Source organism: Lissotriton vulgaris, chromosome 7, assembly GCF_964263255.1.
Source record: "Lissotriton vulgaris chromosome 7, aLisVul1.2, whole genome shotgun sequence".
NCBI lineage: Eukaryota > Metazoa > Chordata > Amphibia > Caudata > Salamandridae > Lissotriton > Lissotriton vulgaris.
The window spans coordinates 1,220,029,215-1,220,041,632 of record NC_141695.1 but is presented as its reverse complement, the minus strand read 5'-3'; positions in this window follow the sequence as shown (position 1 = coordinate 1,220,041,632).

The following is a 12,418-nucleotide window of genomic DNA, read 5'->3' as shown; positions in this document are numbered from 1 at the left end:
AGCATCATTTCAAATTGAGCAATTAAATATACATTTTTGATATTACCTCCTGGCGTCTAATAGGCCAGGACAGATACAAGTCAAGTGACCTAACGATTCAGGACAATTGCACATGAGCAACACTTTTGCTCTTTCCTATCAAACTAGAGGCCAGATGTGCGACAGTTTTTTGTGGTCACAAACAGGTAATCTGCCCGTTTGCAACCGCAAAGTCCGTCTGCCCTATGTACAAACCCTATTTTGCGATTTAGTAACCTATGACGGATTCACAAAATTGGGTTTGCAACTGGCTGTTAGGAAGAGACGTGCCAATGGCGTTCCTTCCTAATAGCGAGTCGCACATCAATGTAAGATTGTTTTGCGGCCGCAAAACACTTGCATTTGTTCACCAGTTTTAAATGGGTGGTAAGCCACTAAATGGGAAGGGTCCCGAGGTAACCCCTTCCCCTTTGGGACTGGCACAGAAAATATTTTTTTAAGAGCAGGCATTGGTCCCAGGGACTGCTGCCTACAATAAAAAAATTAAACAGAAACATAACATTTTTGTTTCTTAAATACATCCCTTTTTCCTTTAAGGAAAACAGGTTGCATTTTTTTTTAAACTGCTGTATTTAAGAAAGCAGTAACATACACGGTGATCTGCTGACCCCAGCAGGCCACCATCCCTGGGAGTGCTAGCCATTATCAATGGGGTCGCAAACTGCACCTGCCTCATGAAAATTAATGAGGCAGGTGATTTGCGACCCCATTAGGAATCGCAAACAGTGTCTTGGTTTGATATTTGCAAATGGAAGGGTCGTACATCTGGCCCTAAGTCTTGGAAAGTATAACAGTCGAAAAGGAAGAAAATCCTACTTCACAATTGTAGATAAAATTGGCACCATACTTTGGTGACTTGTACTAGAGTATGTTTCAGTCAAGCATTTCTGTAAGTTCACTACAAATGAGACTTGTTTAATATTTCTTTTCAAATTGATTTGATCGTTTGTTTGTGATAGACTTTTTAAAAATATCTAGTGTGCCAAGCTTATACTTTACAAATAAAGTATTAAAGTATGGTTTAAAGTTGAAACAAGTTAACTTGTCACCCCTTCACCTGAGTGTGCTCCAAGCTTAACCTTGAGCATGTGCTCTCTCACACGACTGCATTACTTGCAAGTGCATTTCATGGCCTAAAAATAGACCAACCCATACAGGATAGCAAATGTGACCTTAAACATGAAGGCTGTAGAAGTTTCTGCCATGTTTCTACTCCCTTATTAGTTAGAACAAACATTGGCACAGGTAAATTGGTTGTGCCTTTCAATTGTGTTATCCTACCTTTTTTCTTTGGCGGTGCGTTTTGCCAATTCTGTTGTGCATCCAGAAAAAGAAAAAAACATGTCTGCTTGCCGATGCAAGACCGCATTGGATGTCTGTATCATGATGCATCATGTTTTTTTTTCTTCATTTTTGGAACATTTAGTTTACTGTTCCAATGCAAAAAAGTAAAAAAAGGACAGACCGGGCAGAAGCAACATAATAGCTGGAGGGGGAGAGAGCAACACGGAAAGGGAGGTGGTGGGTTTTTGAGGGAAAAGTAGCACACAACAGAGATAGCAAGAAAACAGATGCACTACCATGGATTGATGACAGAAATAGAAATAAGAAGTTCCCTACATGTGAGTAGGGGTAAAATGCAAGACATTCAGTCAAAAGGATGATAAAAAGCAGTGCTCCATGAGATGAATAAACACAAGAAGAGATCAGAAAGCCGTCAAATGAGAAGCAAGCAAATGAGGTTAAGAAGAAAGCCAACCAATGGCTGAGCCACATGTACTATAGGTTCTGCTATTGTCCACCATAGGTTTCCGACAACAGATTCCTAAAAGCTTCTTGTAGGTGGGTACTAGAGGTTGGAATTTGTTACTACATGTTACGGTCTCGACTGCAAGGCCCTGCAGAGGGAACAGCGTGTTGAGCAGTTCTTGAGTGGATTAAGGAACTCTTTATGTAATTGAAAGAGGAGGCACTGTGAAATGTATTCACTATGAAATGTACTGTACAGGCACTTTCCTCCTTACATTTCACGTATTTACAACTTGAGGTGTAGGGAGAAAAATATGATGTTCATGCTCATGTGCCAAAGCTAGAATTGCAACCAGGGTTTACGTTAATTCAACAGATCACATGTGTATCTGTTGCTTAAAAAAACATATTTATCAACGCAGCCACAATTAATCCATTCCAACATGTCAACTACACTTTCTATAGAACAAACAAGTGCTTGAACGTAAACTGTAACAGTTGTGTTGCGCCATCTTAAGATGAAGTGTGCTGTGCTTAGGGGAGGCGGGGCGGTGAGTACTATGTCTAGCTGCAGGTTGGCTCAACGACTTAATCCTCTGAATGCTCAACACTTACTATGATGAGGGTTAGGAGTCAAGAGTTCTAATCTGCCAAGCTTTCCTCCGATGTTGCAAAAACCGAGTAGTATGTGCTACTATCATGTTTTTATAGTGTTCAGAAAAATGCAAAGTGCATTATAAAAAACAAGTTATTAGTGTGCATTGGATGGGGATCCCTGTCTCTATAATGGGTTACAGACATGGCAGGTCTCAGTGGTGTGCCGTGTGAAGAGGTGAAAGGCAGTTTGTAGGGTACTAGTGAGCAACTAGACCAGGCCTGACATCAGATAAGTTGCTGAATCCCCTGTGAACTTCCCCAAATAGACCAGTGATAACTGTGTGAAATATTACTTTCTGCAGTGCCATGGTGACAAGAGACATAAAGTGCCCGAAGACAATAAATGTACCTAAATATGAGCCCTGAATCTTTACTTCACACGATTTTAAAATGTGTTTATCTAAAGGTGACTTTATTGCATTTTAATTTCATTTATATAGCACTTACTACTCCTGACAAGGCACTAAAAACGCCTCACAATGGGTATCAAGCTACTCTTCATCCCAAGCGTACAAGTTAATTCAGTGGTCATTGGTTGGCTATTGTTGATTATTGGGATTAGCCTTGCACATTCAAGGACACCCTTCTATGGATGACTCCAGTTTCTTTGTGGTAGAGTACATTAATAGGAGTGGGGTATAATCATTTGTGGGAGTATGTGAGTTCATGCTAATGGTGGTTGGATGAGTGGATAGGAAAGAGGAGATTAGGTGTTCTGCAAGTATATGGATTCAAAGAAGCAGGTTTTATTCGATGAGGTGAGGGTGGGTAATTGGCAGAAGTACAATAATAGGGAGTATGCAGAAAGACGTGTGGTGTAGAATAGGCCACACTTGGACCGAGAAAGGCATACAGAGAATGGAGAGCAAGAGAGGCTCATTCCCCAGAAAGGAAGACAACAGAAACAATCACTAGGTTTAATTCAAGGTCAATTTTTCCTACACAGTTTTAGGAATATAGAGGAGTCTTTTTCTGATATAGCATGCAATATGAAGATATGAAAATTATTTTCATGTGAGATACCATACTGCCCTGTAGCTTTTGTGTAGCACTTACTACCCTCCAGTGGGATGTCCAAGTGCTTACTAACAAAAATATTACTCTTCAGCAAAATATACACAATTATGCAGAACTAAACCTTCACAGCCATAACAATTTAAATTAAAACTTTCACAAAGCACTGGCTGATCAGGTTCTCCAGCGGAACTGGAAGGTGTGGCTCTCCCTTGTTCATTTGAGAGTAGTACAGGGACATACGTTTGTATACAGAGAGGCCAGAATGTGTGTTGACACTCCCTTTGCGAACAAAATCATACGGATTCTTAGATGGAGACTCTTAAACATCCCTCTGAATTCCATGTGATCCTCAGTGGCTCACATCCTTACATGTAGGCCATTTTATAATGTGGTGGCATGAGAGCAAATTGTGCGAACCACTGTGTTCTTCCTGTAAGCTTGACCTTTTACAGGAATGTATTGAAGTATTTGGCTATTTTTGATTAAAGGAATGTTGGTGCTTTGCCATTTACTAATCTGTGAGTGATGCCTAAAATCTTGAAAGAAAACATTCTTGTGATTGGGAGCAAGTGGAAAGCATTCAGAAGAAGAAAGTAGACAAATGAGGGTTTGCATTTTTATATTTAGAAGTAGTCTTATTGCTGAAATCTGAATTATCTGCAGCATTCCCTTGCTTGAGAATGGGACGCTGAAGTATATTTTGCAAGCATATTCCAGTTTAGAGAGGATGAGTGCTGTTGTTACTTGTACCTTTTGAGGAAATCCGAGATGTGGAAAAATGCGTCAAAGTGTTTAAACTATGCAGAAAGATGATTTAGTGTACTGGGTCAAAAGCTCCAGAAAACTCCTAGAGTACTGATGCAGCTATACCATTTCTGAAAATATGTTTCTAGGCCATGCCAAATGGCTGATTCTTTCTTTCTTCCTTGGTGAAATCCTATTTGGCAAAGTGAGAATAGATGTTTTTTTTCGGTGAATTCAGAGATACACAGAAATGATGCTCTTTCCATTAGTTTTCAAGAGAAAATCCACTGGAGATTGGTCTATAGTTGTAGGGTCTTGGGATCTAACTTGCTTCACTTAAGCAATGGGAAACTTACTGTTGTTTTCAATTCCTTCTATAGAAAATCCCTGTCTTTAATGAGTTTTTGATAATATTTCTGACTGGGATTGCTGCAGATGTTGATAGAAGCATCATTTGGAATGTTACTGGAGGGCAGGGGTCAATGGAAAAATACCTGGGCTCTTAGCTTTTACAAGATCCTCAAAGCGTAAGATAGTAGTTTCTTGATTAAAAAAATACCATTATTAAAACTATCAACTAATTGTGGGGAACCATGGATGAGCATTCTTTTCAACTATTCAAGCAGTGAGAGGAAAAGGTCCAAGCTGTCCTGTCAGAGTAAAGATCATAGGTCTAATTTTCTGATCATGTAAAAAATGAGATTTCCTCCTTGCATACAAGATCTCATGTACAGAAATTCCTTGGCTGCACTTAATGAGACAATGTTAAATCTATTGCGATGGGTCATTTTTATTTACTGTTTTACCTAGATTACGTGATATGTACTCATTCAAATTCACCACCTTAGAGTGTTCATTTTCCAACCGCATACACCTTACCAATTCAACAATGGTGTCAATTTAAACAAAATAAACCTTGACGGCTGCACACATTCAAGATACCAGCATATTCTGAATTAGAGGTGGTATTTCCAACTTTACAAATAATAGAGGGCAATAATTTACATAAAGCTGTACTTTGGCCAATAAACCATAGTACGTTTTAACATCCATTGGAGAATATTAAATGTAATTCACATCCCCATTTTACTCTTCCCTTAACTTTGGCAAGGCCCTTTTAAAAGCAGTTATACAATTCCCTATTTACATCTTTTAAAAAGAGGGCTTTTTATTTTATTTTTTAAATTATACTCATAAGTATATATTTAAAACCAACCATTGATTAAACATAAGCAGCTCAGGAAACTTTGTCTTTCATCAATAGCTCATATCCTACAATACACAGGCCTCTAAATATCTCCACGCCCACTGTCAACTCCAGCTTTTATTAAGGAAGGACTCATTGACATCTTTATTAGACTCAAGTGGTGAGTAATTTTTTTTACAGTTGCAGTGATCCGTTAAAGGTGTAATAAATATTGCAAGCCTGCGTGCTAGACAGTAGAGCAGACTATAGTGACCCTCAGGTCGAGTTTATCAAGATGGCATTGGGAGCACCTGAAAACCAATGAGGTTCCCACTGGGTTGCAAACACTGACTGCACAACTGGAGCCACAGAGAATTTTTGTGTTGCACCGGCAGGGCCGCCAGTAATAAAGAAGGCCTCCATGAGGAGACGGAGGGGATGAGATAATCAAACTGCCATCTTGTTGACATCAGGTGTGACTCACCATCCCAAAGAACCACAGTACACAATCACAGTGAGGCAGAATGCTGGGCAGTTCTAGTAAGGAGGAAGGGGGGATTTGCTTCTTTCTCTCTGCTCCTGTCAACTTGGTCTAGCCTCCGGTTCTTGACTTTATTTTTGTGAAAAGAAACACAAAGAGGAGTAATTATTTAAAATCAAACCTGTCAGGCAAAGGAAGGGCTAGAAAGAGTCAACTCTGGTCTCTACTGGTCAGTCATAACAAAGAGGGGGAAAAAGAATGCAGCTGCATGCTTTAAACATAATGCAATGAGCTGGCACTAAGAAATACATTAAGACTGATGTGATGGAGGTAGCTAAGAAGGTTGAGGGATTATCTGCTAAGGTTGTCCAGAGAAAGGATGATCTGAGAGATTCAACTGCTGGGTTTCAGATATTGAAGGGTAATGTTAAGATGGTCCAAGAGGAGCTATGTGAGCTGAATTACTTCAGGAAGTACATCGGAAACCATGTTGAACGTGACTTGAGGGCAGAAGCTCTTAAAATTATTCTGGGAATGAAAATGTGAGAATACTGGGTGTTGCATCACTAACACTGTGAAGTCCTTTCCATTTACGAAGGGTGGAATCATCTAAGATAGGTTTTGATTGTGAGGGGGAACAGATATGCATTTGATGAGTAAAGTCTACCACTTTCTCACAGGTGATACCCTTCTTCATGATTATTCTACTGGGAGCACAGGCATGGTTGTTCTCAGTAATCTAGAGTGGTGCAAGAAGACACTGCAGGCACTGTTCTGGAAGAAGAGGCTAGTGTGGGAGGACCAGTTCTTAGAAGTTGGGAACATATTTATGGGAGCTTTGCGTAATGCTTATGCCACGCAACTTTGTACCTGTGTGACTCAAACCTCTATGTCATATATATATAAAGCCCATCTAAACCACTTTACATGGCTTTGAATGGCTTCAAAAATCTCTGAGCAAGAGTGGCATTCGATGGACATTGCAGTGGGTGTTCCCATGCAACTCCCATGGTTTTTGATGCATTCCCAGATTTACAAGGATTTGTAAACCCAAGACAACACAGAACGGTAACACAGGAGAGGAATATTGAGAAGAAATATATTTATTTCTCCTTGTTCTTTCTTCTTTCCATGTGAGCTGCATTCTGCAGCACACATTAGAAAAAGGATAAACATCTGAGCCCCTTCCTGAAAAAAGCAATCCCACCTACAAAATAGGCACCCTTGCACCGTGGTGCAAGGGTGCCTGTGTTGGCACTAGGCTGCCAAAATTGAGCTGGCTAAGTGGGAAAGGATAGGAATATGTAGTATTCGATAAAAAATAGTGCATTCCTGCCCTTTACATGTGAAGCAGGGCAGCGCTGTAAGGTGACTTGCAGTGCTGCCCTGGCCCACAAACTTTATAGATATGGAAAAAATGACTTTGGCACTAGAAGGCTACAAGGCTCCATTGGCTTCACAGTCAAGCTGAAAGTGAATTGTCAGGGCAAGACATGTGTTTTATGCCTTTTCGAGGTGGTAAAGAACTCTCGTTAGTTGGTTTTCTAAATTCATCACTGGTTGGAAAAATATTGGTCTCAACTAGTGATCAGTAATCAGTATTTTTTGACCAGTGAATTGTATACCAGACCCCTAATTCTTACTACAATCACTTCTTTCCATTCTTAAACATAAAACACTCATCTATTCAGTCAATTATGTTTGTGACACATTATGTTGCTCCATATAGCACAGATATGAAAGATTGGAAAATTTAATTTCAGACACCAAATGTAGGAGTCATTGCTTTTTCTATGTCCTTTGTATGGTAGCTCCAACGGGTCACAGCATGATGTCCAGTTCTTTTTACGGAACCAGACGTCATGCTGTAATTAATTTGAGCAAAAACAACAGGTGATGGACCGAATGTGGATCAATGTCACACACTCACCCCAGTCTAAAGATCTGGGCCCAAATCCATCGTTTTTTTGCACTCCACACCACCCTGGGTTAGACAATGGCGATATGCAAATCAGCTCTGACCCTGTGCCCCATGGGAACAGTCCAGTCCGAACTACAAAAGCCATGTCCTTCCCAGAACGGAATCAAGCATCCGAGGACCGGACCGGTTTCGAGGTAACACCTCTCATCAGCCCGGCTAGCTTGACTCCAGTGGTGTGGAGTGCCTGGGACCCACGTCTGGGCATCCCCAGCGCACTTAGGGCGGAATATGCAAAAACAACAGGTGATGGACCGAATGTGGATCAATGTCACACACTCACCCCAGTCCAAAGATCTGTGCAAAAAAACGATGGATTTGGGCCCAGATCTTTTGATTGGGGGAGTGTGTGACATTGATCCACATTCAGTCCATCACTTGTTGTTTTTGCAATTGCCGCCCTAAGTGGGTCCCAGGCACTCCACACCACTTGGAGTCAAGCTAGCCGGGCTGATGAGAGGTGTTACCTCGAAACCGGTCCGGTCCTCGGATGCTTGATTCCGTTCTGGGAAGGACATGGCTTTTGTAGTTCGGACTGGACTGTTCCCATGGGGCAACAGGGTCAGAGCTGATTTGCATATCGCCATTGTCTAACCCAGGGTGGTGTGGAGTGCAAAAAAACGATGGATTTGGGCCCAGATCTTTTGACTGGGGGAGTGTGTGACATTGATCCACATTCAGTCCATCACTTGTTGTTTTTGCAATTGCCGCCCTAAGTGCGCTGGGGATGCCCAGACGTGGGTCCCAGGCACTCCACACCACTTGGAGTCAAGCTAGCCGGGCTGATGAGAGGTGTTACCTCGAAACCGGTCCGGTCCTCGGATGCTTGATTCCGTTTTGGGAAGGACATGGCTTTTGTAGTTCGGACTGGACTGTTCCCATGGGGCAACAGGGTCAGAGCTGATTTGCATATCGCCATTGTCTAACCCAGGGTGGTGTGGAGTGCAAAAAAACGATGGATTTGGGCCCAGATCTTTTGACTGGGGGAGTGTGTGACATTGATCCACATTCAGTCCATCACTTGTTGTTTTTGTAATTAATTTGAGCTACCATACTCCAGACATTGTACACTACATTCTTCTTATATATGGTGTAACATGAAAAACATGCGAGAAGACCCCTCGCCTGTTGAGCCCTGAAGAAGCCTCAGGAGGATGAAATGCTTTTGCTACCATTTTCACGCTGTGATTTTAAAGAAAAGATAAAGAATAAAGAATTAAAAGATTTTAAAGAAGAAGAAACAACTCCTACATTTAATTTCTAAAAACAAATTGTCTGATCTTTCATATCTATACAATATGGACCAAAATAATGTGTCACAAACATAATTGACTAAATAGATGAGGGCTGAACCCTTTTGAGAAATTTGCTTGGAAAATCATTTTAATATTTTAGAGTTGTAGGGGGTCACATCTCTGGATCTTTGCACCATTGCATGGCTCATAATTACTCCTAACACTTTGTGTTGACGAGTGCAGGACTAGTGTGCCTTGACCCTTCAGTGTGTGGTTTGACTTATAAATAAAGGTACTGCATACTTTTTCCCCCATTATCACACTCCACATCCGTCCCTGGCCAGAAAACAGAAGTTATACTTAACAGAAGCTAATTGATATTTACCCTGCTCTCCACTTACAATTCACAGCTAAGATGTTTTGAATAATCTATAAGACCCCTGATCAAAAAATAAACAAGTGAAGATTTCTTCTCCTAGGGGTCCATTAGGATGGCGGGTGGACTTAGTCCGCCCGCCATTCTATTGATCATTGGGATCGCCCGCCAAAAGTGTGGGGATACCCGTGGGGTGTGCGGGGCTACCCGTGGGGGGTATCAGGATGCGCCTGCCATTGTGCCGGGTGCATCCTGCATTTTTAGCATTGTGGCGGGTGGTGCTCTCCGCACCGCCCCCGCCACAATGCTAAAAATGCACCACGCGGTGCCTGCTGCTTTGTTAATGCAAATGCAGGGGGGTACCACAGGTAGCCCCCGTGTGCACTCCCCACCTCTCCTTCGCTCGGGGGCCCGCAGGGGGCCCCCAAAGTGGAGACCGCATGCCTTTCCATGGCGGCATCGCCGCCACAGAAAGGCATCTGTTCTGGCCCATCCTAATATGGCTAGCGGTGTCTAATAGACACTGCCACCATGTTAGACCTTTTCCGGCCTGGTCAAGGCGACCGGGGCAGAAAAGCGGCGGGCGGTCATTACGTCCGCCGAAGTCCCCCCGCCATACAAATATATGTATGGCGGGGGGCATTTAGGTGAGGATGGCGGGCGGATTGCCCCCGCCAGGTCGGCGGTTGCTACCGCCAGCCTGGCAGGGGGAATCCGCCTGCCATCCTAATGGGCCCCCTAGTGTCTAAAGAGTGGGAGGCACCATTTGACCTGGGAATGGTTTTGCTACATCAAATATTTTTAGTGTCATATGCCCTGGATGCATTCTAATAATTGCCTTTGCTTATCCTTTCCATGTGGAGTGGGAGTAGAAGGATGTGCTTGAGCTATGAGTATGTGTTTGTTCAAGAGAAACACAGCACACACATTGCCAAATTTAACTCATAGCTCCCAGACCCAACCAGCAACTGGACAATGAGCTTATCAGGGGGGAAGAAAACAAGAGAGGAAAGATCAATTAAGAAACTGAAAAAAATAGAGATAAGAGGAAGAGAGGCACAATGGAGTGAAAGCAGAATAATTGATGAGGGAGAAAGCCATGGGAAAACATTTAATGAAAGGCTAAACAGAGAGCAAAAGGTGCACTGAGACAGCAGTTTTGGACATGAACTTTGTTTGCAGCTTCTGTTCTTCTTGGACAATTTGGTGAGATCCTTGTGACATATGGAAGGGTCATTGTGGTCCCAGTTACACCATTGTTACACATGCACCTAGAGAGCCCCTTTATATTAGCTCTCTACTCCCCATAGGACCTGGGCCTTGTTCCACTTCAACAGTACCCTCTAGTACCTGGGTTCTGTGCCACAGACTTTTGTACCTGTCTGTTTTGTTCTAGCAAAGAAAAAAGGAGTGTGTGTTATGTGGTGGGTATCTTTGCATGTGTTCTATTATCTCATCTGCCTATGTTCAATGCTAAAGGTTATTGTATAGATTATAAGGCAGAAGGAATTCTATTTTGATCAGTTGATGCTGGCACCTTGGAGAGGTGACGCCATGCTGTGTCACCAAAAAAGCTGATTGGAAAACCTACCCTAGTGTTCACTGACATCTTAACATTTTGGCAATGAGGATGGGACTTGGAGAAAAGAGGTAGACACAACCTGGGTGGTCCTGTGGATGTTACTGTGGGAGGCAATGGTATGGTGCTGATTGGACTGACACTGGATTGGATTTGAAGTGCCGAGTGGACCGCCGTCAGTTTACGTTTGAAGTTGGATGAATATTTGGTAAATATTCAACACAAGCCCAGCTACAGTGTTTTTTTAAATACCAACAGGAAGGTTCACTTTTAAACTCATGGATGGGGTGATCGCGTGAACACATCCGTGAGAGCACAGGCCTGGAACTTGCTGCTATGATATAGAGTGTGTTTCCTGCATTCTCTGTATCACTCAAGGAGTGCAATCCCAGATGCAGCGCGTCCGGGGACCAATAGTCCATCCTTCCCACGGATAGATCTGTGATGCCTGCAGGACCAGGCCCTCTGGGATAAGCTTTGGGAGGGTTTCCATCTCTATTTTGAGGAAAACAGGGGTTAGGCTGACTCTCACATAACATGGTGGGAAGCTTACAAGATGGTGCGAGGAGAGGCTCAGGCACTGATCGGGGCACAGAAGAAGGAGGAATCCATACTGATTACTCGGCTGGAAAATGAAATCGAGCAGATGGAACATGTGGTTAGCATCGCCTCATCTGCTGACCTCCACCACAGATTGACACTCAAGCAGCTGGAGTTTTCAGTAAGGACCTCAAATCATGGATGCTCAATCAATAGGAGAACATACAGCACTATCTCACAGCACCTGAAGACCCTCACGGGTGAAGCAGCCACACTCTACAAATCTTGATTGATTGATAGATGCGTTTATTTTTCTAGCATCTAGCTGTTAAGCTGAACTTAAACCCCTATACTGAGCCACTACCATTGGACCAATTCAGATAACATTGATAATTCCTAACAATTGGGTGAAATCAGTCACTATAGGGTTAAGCAATGCCTTCCACCATATTGATTGGTAACCCACAACATCCCCACAAAAGGCTATATAGGAATATGTGCAGTATATTGAAAATTGACTTATTTGTCTGTTTAAAATAAACAATTTGCTTAATTTATTCTTGGTCGACCTTTCAAACATTTTCTAAATCAAACACTTAAGAAATAAACATGAACTATGCTGAAAAATCCCTAACACAAAATAATTGTAAAGGATTTTTACCGCTGTCTTGAGCACGTCCCCTACTGGAGCTTTCAGAGTCTGTATTAGATTGTTCTAAAACACAAAAATTAAAACAATTATTGCCTTTATAAAGTACTTTGAAAAGTAACCAGTTTATTGACAGTTTCCCCTTATCTGTAAAAAGTGCACTAATAAGCATAAAAGCATGCCATGCA